Here is a 7,193-nt window from a genome sequence, read left to right as displayed (position 1 = left end):
TGTTCTTCCAGAGTTTCTCTGTGTAGTCTTGGCTGTCTTGGAACTCACTCCTTAGAGCAGGCTGGCCTCAAACTTAAAAGAGATCTGCTTGTCTCTGCCTCCCAAGTGCTGGGATTAAAGGCATGTGCCATCACTGCCCAGCTTAGACTGGATATTTTACCATCTAGCTGATTCCTAACTTGTTCATGATTGGCCTAATCAGAGTCAGTCTGGGAGTAAAGCAGCTCCAGAAAGAAGTGATTATTGCTAATCCATCAGATTGAACTAATGTCTTTGAGGGCTATTCTGTCAGATTTTCCTTGTTTTTCCTGTAAGTATGAAATTACTGCAGGGATCCTAGCCAGCTTGAATGTGGTAGGCAAGGCCCTTCTTCCCAATTCCCTGTGTCTTGCTAAAACCCATTAGATTACATTCCTAAAGCTGGCCCCCAAGATCTGTTCCCTTATCTAACCTGTAAAGATCCAGCTATCAAAGTATTGAAGTCCAGCAATCCAAAGCCCTCTTGGGTCACCTAATTAACATGCCTAATTTAAATAACATACCTCATCCTAACACCCTCCTCCTACCCCATAAACTATCATTTTCCTAATGTCTCCTCTATCCAGAGACAGTCCTTTGTTCCCTTGGGACAAATACCCCTTTACCCTCTCCCTTGCTCCCTTCCCTTCTCCCTCATCCTCTGTGTCTTGTCTTTGTCTCCTATTCTCTGCCCTTTGTCCTTCTGGAGCAGATAAATCTTTGTGCAGAGAACATGGTCTTGGAGTGTTTAAGCCACTTTGAGGTTGCCTACAATTTCCACCATGGACAGCTGATAGAGCACAAAGGCCTCTAGGATGAATTTCAGTAAACTCTCGTGCTTGTCGCTTTTCCTTGAGTCTCCCTCATGAACATGGGATAAGACAGTTGAATGCTTACCTTGGCACAAACTTTGAAAACATTTTTAGAAAGATAGCACATGGGCAGGGGAGTGGATTCAAGCAAGCCTTTGCCTGTTGTGCCATATTGGTAAATCCCAGTGAACAGAAAGAAAAGAAAGTGTGGGGCACCCCTTTTTAGGAAAAGTTCCAGTGATTAAAGAATTAATAACTTAGTAAGCAAGACTGAGAATTAACTGTTTTTAATCTATCTTTGAGCCTAACTCAGTAGTGGCTTAAGCCAGGCAGAGTTCAGTACTTCCTCTCTGCAAATTTATCCCGTGGGTGCTCTGCATCACTTTATGAGATAGGTTCCTTCTCGACCAGAGCTTCTGTGGTAGGTGGTGTGTTTGGTGTCTAGAGGCTACGTGGTAAGTTTCTCTTATGGAGAGATTTCCTTTAAACCAGAATATGCTCAGAAGAAAAAACAAACAAAACCTCTAATGATAAGAAAGGTTATTTCAAGCCTATCTGTGCAAGTTAGCAGACTTGGTTGACAAAGCTGAAGACATGATTTGACTTGCAGGAGGGGAAGCCACAGAGTATGAAGTGAAGATGAAGGCCTATGATACATTCCTGTGTTTGTATCATTCAGGTCCAGTTACCTCTTGTAATGCCTGAAAGGGCACAGCATCTACTAGTGCTGCCTTAATGCACATAATGACAGACAGCTTGGTGACTCCAAGAGTAGGGGTAGAGGAGTATTCTTTATATGATGTCAAAATAACTTGACTCCTCTTGGAGCTAAGATAATCTAAAGCTACCCTCCCCTTATAAAACTTATTTTTTAGATTTTGACCTTGTTAAGTATCTGGTACTGTGTGTGTGTGTGTGTGTGTGTGTGTGTGTGTGTGTGTCAGTGTGTGTGTCAGTGTGTGTCAGTGTCAGTGATTGAGAATTTCAGAGATCTGCTGTATCCATGAAAGGCCTTTCATGATTTAGCTTCATGGGTCTGTTAGGGTCCATGTCATTTATGTTCATTTTCTATATGCTTCCTTTACCCAAATGACTTGGGTACCACCTACCACAGAAGCTCTGGTCGAGAAGGAACCTATCTCATAAAGTGATGCAGAGCACCCACGGGATAAATTTGCAGAGAGGAAGTACTGAACTCTGCCTGGCTTAAGCCACTACTGAGTTAGGCTCAAAGATAGATTAAAAACAGTTAATTCTCAGTCTTGCTTACTAAGTTATTAATTCTTTAATCACTGGAACTTTTCCTAAAAAGGGGTGCCCCACACTTTCGTTTATTTGTTTGTTAGTTTTAAATATCTTTGAACCTTGTATGTATGTGGGTCCCTGTGCAGAATGACCTTTTCTTCTTTCTGTATGGATAATTTCTGCTTGTCCTTCAGGACTCGGCATTGGTACCTCCTGTTTTTTGTACACCCAGCATAAGTGTGTTTGTAGCATAGCTACAACGTCTAGGCATTTCTCCCCCTTAAGGTTAAGAACGTTCACTTTTTGATGTCTTGTGTGTATGAAATGTAAATATTACCTCCCTATTCACAGCCACTGTTTTTATCAGAAAGACCGTATGCTGTAGCCTCATCATTTTGAGGTCCTGTATTGTGTATTTTTTTTTTTCAGTTGTTACAGTCTCAAAGAGACTCTTCTGCACAAATACAAGCTTGAACAAATGAAAGATTTGGTACATGATTAGACTTCGTTGAAAGGCATGTATTATGGTGAGGATGATGGTCTTTTTAAATTAATGTTTTCTTTGGTCTTTGTTATCATGAAAATGGATAGAAGTCTGTATTTAAATCAGTAGATCAAAAGGAACTGTAATGACAGCATTTGCTCAATGAATGAGGTGCAGGGCTACTGAATAAAATTAAGCCCCATTCCCAGGCACCGAAGCCATGAGCCAAGGATATATGGGAAAGTAAGTTAAGAGGTAGGCTTAGGAGAATGAATCTAAGTTCCATGAGTCAGGGGATAGTAACAAGGAGGATGCCCCTTAGGCTTTGTTCTGTTCAGTAGCAGGACTGCTATTGAGAAATTTTTTCTGTTAAAAATATATTGTAAAGTGAAACATTGTAGAAACAGACCTAGAGACAAAGGTTTCTGTTTTAAAAATGTTTAAGGACATTTGGAAAGTAGGCGATAACATGTTCTAATAGAATATGTGTTTAATTTCAAAGCCTGATTTCCCCACGGGCAGCTTTACAGATACTTAAAATGATCCTATTGCCCTCCATAAATGGAAAGCCAAGTTTAATATGCAAAGGGAACTTATACTTCATAAATTGGTACAGATAGTGCTAGAAGTCTGAGAAAACTTGTCAAACCCACTCTGCCTCTGGAAGGAAGCTCAAGTGGTTTTATTAGGGATCTTCTCTAAATGGAAACTCCCGCCAGCCTCTTATATACAGAGGCAGAGAATGAGTAAAACAGCAAATTTGTTTCTTCTACTAAGAAAAAGAATAAAATAAGGACTTGATGACTGACTGGGAGTGAAAAAAAAAAAATGAGTTGATACTTGGAAACATTTCTAGGAGACAAGCTAGAGGAAAAGCTGGCTTGGGAAGGAAATGAGGCCAGTTTGCACTGCCTTCTTTTGGAAGGCCATCAGGGCCCACATGGAGGTCTATGTTCTGACTGCAGCTCCATAGAGAAGCAGGGGCTAGAGTGGAATCACAGCTAACACTGTAGGGACGGAGGTACTCTTCAGAGAATATAGCAAGGTGGAAGTCCATCCTAGTCAGCTGTTCTTGTGACACGTATGTGTCTAAAGCTTCCAGTGTTATGTTATAGTAATGAACAGAATGAAGAATCCATGAGCAAAAAGTTAAAGCATGACTTAGAGGCAAGAGCAAGAGGCAGAGGACGAGCTGAGGACTGAGAACTCGGAAGGACAGAGGGATGGTACAGCAGGACCAGGTATGTAGCAGTGTCAGGCAAAGCAGGGAGTTCTTTCTGGATTTTGCAGCAGGTCATTTCATAACCCTGATCAGTGCTGAGAAAGTGGGGATGGAAAGCCAGGTACCGTGGGGAAGAGGAGTGTAGTGGAGTTAAGAATAAGGGACAGCAAGTTTAGAACTATCAAAACCATCTTTGCCGTGTAGGGAGGGAGGGAGCAAGCAGGACCAGAGGACAGGATAGGAGGAATCTATCCATAAGTGTCATAATTTGTTTTTAAATAGACTGTAAATAAATTCAATATGTAGATTTTTTAATTATGTAAAACTAAACTGGGAACTAGTACTATAGAACTGGATGGCTAGTATTTTGAAACAAAAATGATGAGATTCCAGTTCTTACAGATAATATGTTTTGGTAAAAAGGTAAACATTCAGAAACCAACAATTGGAAGATATTGTATCATATACTCTTTAATAGTGGACTAGCTTCATGATATAAGAAATGAAGGCAGATAATAACTTCCTCCTAGTTGATAATGTATAGTGCTCATTAAAATTATTTTTTAGGGTTTTTTTCTCTAATCATCTGCATGTTGCTGTCTTAAGGTATCTTTGAATTCCAAACTTGAAGCTTTTCTTTGTACAGAGAATCAGAGACCAGAAGAGTGATCAAATGTTTGTAGCAAACGTTTCTCTTAGAAACAGGTAGTATCCTGAACTGTCAGCACAGCTTCTCCCTTGTGTGGGCACATGGGGATTGGATTCAAATGGGGACACAGAGCATCAGATTTGTTAGTGACTTGGAAGCAAACATAGGCCTGCATGTCTTATTATACATGCTTACATCAGACCTGTTTTGACATTTACGATTTTTTTTATATTTTAAGAAAGGAATGGAATGGACCTCTTTGAGGTCCAGGTAAACATTTTCTAATCAAACACATTAATATTTCAAGAAGTACACAGACTCAAGATGCCAGGTTTTGGTGTTAAATGATTTACCATATATGTAACAAAAACTTTTGTGTTTACAGAGAGTTTTGAGATTTAAGATTACAGATAATTGTCAACCTGTAGCTGTACCTGGTGATTCTTCCATAAAGCACCATAAGTATATGATGACCTAAAATTGTGATTCTAAGATGCAATCATTCCCTTTCTTGGCATATCGTGGGATAAGTCTCTCACAAATGTTTGTGTGTGCACATATGTATGTGCATGTATATGTTACTGTGGCCAGTCTTCCTCTCATTTTCTGCTTGGAAAGGGAAAAGGATGTCCCCGAGTCTCTGTCATATAACCTTCCATTTTGACATTTAGAACTAACTTAAGATTCTTCTTAAATTTTGAATATTGTTTAATATTATCATTTCCCCATCAGACAACTTGGATTTTTTTTTTTTTTTTTTTTTTTTAAAGCCCGTTAAGCCTGTTGCTAGTCTGTAGAAGACAGAGGCACAGACTATTAGCAAGTTTTGTGTCATGCATTTTCAGGGAGTACTCTCACATGGATTAAACACACCCAGGAACAAACGGTGCTGAAAGTGATGTGTCAGAGGACAATGCAGTCAGGCCATCGGAGTGTGGGCTCATGTTCTGAAGGTTTCATTTAATCAGCAGATACATAATTTCATAGGTTTTGGCTCACAGTTTGAAGTATGTCTTACAAATGCTACTATGTATTTGGTTTCTGGTGCTTGCTGGAACAGAAAAATAACCATCGTTGTAAAGTACTATTCTCTGGAGAGCTGCATCTTCTATTATAAAATACCCTCTTTACTCACAGAAGCAGGTGTGCTTTTGCTGAGTTACTTATTTGTGACAGGAGGAGAAGTTTAATAATTCATCACAAAGTCCATATAATGGTGTTGGGAAGAGCAGCCGAAGCTTTCAATTTTATATGAACTGCGCTCACTGCAGGAATCTCCAGTTAGTCTAGGTGTAAAGCTTCCACATGCTGAGCTCTCCACCTCCCTTGAGGCGTGTTCTCTATACATCTGGAAGGAGAGAGGAGCTTCTGTGCTCTCCCAAACTGCAGCAGCCCTCCACGGTGTTAGCAGCTTTGCTCTTTACATTTGTGAGACATGGAAATGTAAAAGACTGTATGGGAGTGTCTGAAGTTATTTGCTCTGTATTGAAAGTTACAAACAGAAAGGATAACACTAAACAGAAAGAAAACTCATTAAGTTTAAATAAGCATTTTGAAGGAAAATATACATTGAGAATTGCAATTAGTGTGGATAGGCAAGGAGAGAAGCTAGGCTTAAGAAGTCAGTAGAATCACTGGCAAGTTCTTTTGCACAGTGGAGGCAAGTGACTCACTTGCTTATACTATCTCTGCATGGCACATTCTAGGTAAGCTGACCAAGTAAGAAATCCTTATTGCAGATCAGAAAGAAGTATTCTCAGTAACATCATAGTCTTTTGATCTGGCACTGCAAGGGAGTAGGCCAGTTCTGGGATACGAATATTTTCTAAATTTTCCAGCTTGTATTTCCCAAAGTGGCATTTGTTTACTAATGCTGGCATTTTCATTGAGGGGCGCTTTTAGATGATTTGGGCATCAGGTAAATCTAGCTTTAAATTTTAGGTGTGCTTTTTAGAAACTAACTGTAATTAAAGAATTTTTTTTCAACACTGTAGTTTAACAGTTCTCTGTTAAATTTCAACATGCTAAGACCATATTGCTAAGACACCTCATACCTTGATTGCAAGATATAGATAAAACAAGGTGGAAGTGAACTAACTGAAAACTTGTTCCCTGCTGACTAGCTTTCTGAGACCTAGAACATGTCCATGTTGCTGGGGGAGGAAAGGTAGCAAATGTTCAATCAAACCTTACAGACTTCAGTACCAACATGCCAGGCAGGATGGGGACACTTGTGCAGTAGTGACCCTACCGGTGTGGGGGTAACCAGCTGCTCTCGGATTGGTCTGGAAGCCTGTTCCACAGGAGGAGACTCCTGAATGAAAGTGCAAAACCAGTCAGATACTTGGCTGGCGAAGTCATAAGCCTTGGTGGGGAACTTACTATTTAGTTAAGCTGACAGTGTCAGACTACCCTCTCAATATGTATACCTATAGACAAATCCTACTGTCTTAGGGAAACTGTTGCTGTGGCAAAACATCATGACCAAAAACAACTTCAAGGACTTTATTTGGCTAACATATCCTGAATCACACTCCATTAGTGGAAGCCAAGGCAAGAACTCAAACAGGGCAGGAACCTGGAGGCCAGAGCTGATACAGAAGCCATGGAGGAGTGCTACTTACTGGCTTGCTTCTCGAGCCATGCTCAGCCTGCTTTTTTTTTGTTTTTGTTTTTTTATAGAACCAAGGACCATCAGCCCAGGGATAGCATCATGTATAATGAGTTGGGCCCTCCCCAGTCAGTCACTACTAAATAGAAAAA

The 7,193-nt window shown here is 40.2% G+C and overlaps 1 protein-coding gene across 3 annotated transcripts in view; it reads left to right on the top strand.

Annotated features, from left to right (window-relative positions):
- Window positions 1-7,193, top strand: part of Cwc22 (CWC22 spliceosome associated protein) — a 50,106-nt gene that overhangs the window by 1,073 nt on the left and 41,840 nt on the right. Inside the window, exon 1 of one of the 3 annotated variants that reach the window (XM_076928951.1) lies at window positions 2,519-2,602. The exons of the other annotated variants lie outside the window; for them this stretch is intronic. The gene's annotated coding sequence lies outside the window, so the exon portion shown is untranslated. Of the gene's footprint in view, window positions 1-2,518; window positions 2,603-7,193 lie in introns of those variants that run through there. 3 annotated transcript variants of the gene reach the window in all.

This window comes from Arvicanthis niloticus, chromosome 2, assembly GCF_011762505.2.
Source record: "Arvicanthis niloticus isolate mArvNil1 chromosome 2, mArvNil1.pat.X, whole genome shotgun sequence".
NCBI lineage: Eukaryota > Metazoa > Chordata > Mammalia > Rodentia > Muridae > Arvicanthis > Arvicanthis niloticus.
The sequence above is the reverse complement of the archived record's forward strand: the minus strand, read 5'-3'. Positions and strand labels throughout refer to the sequence as shown.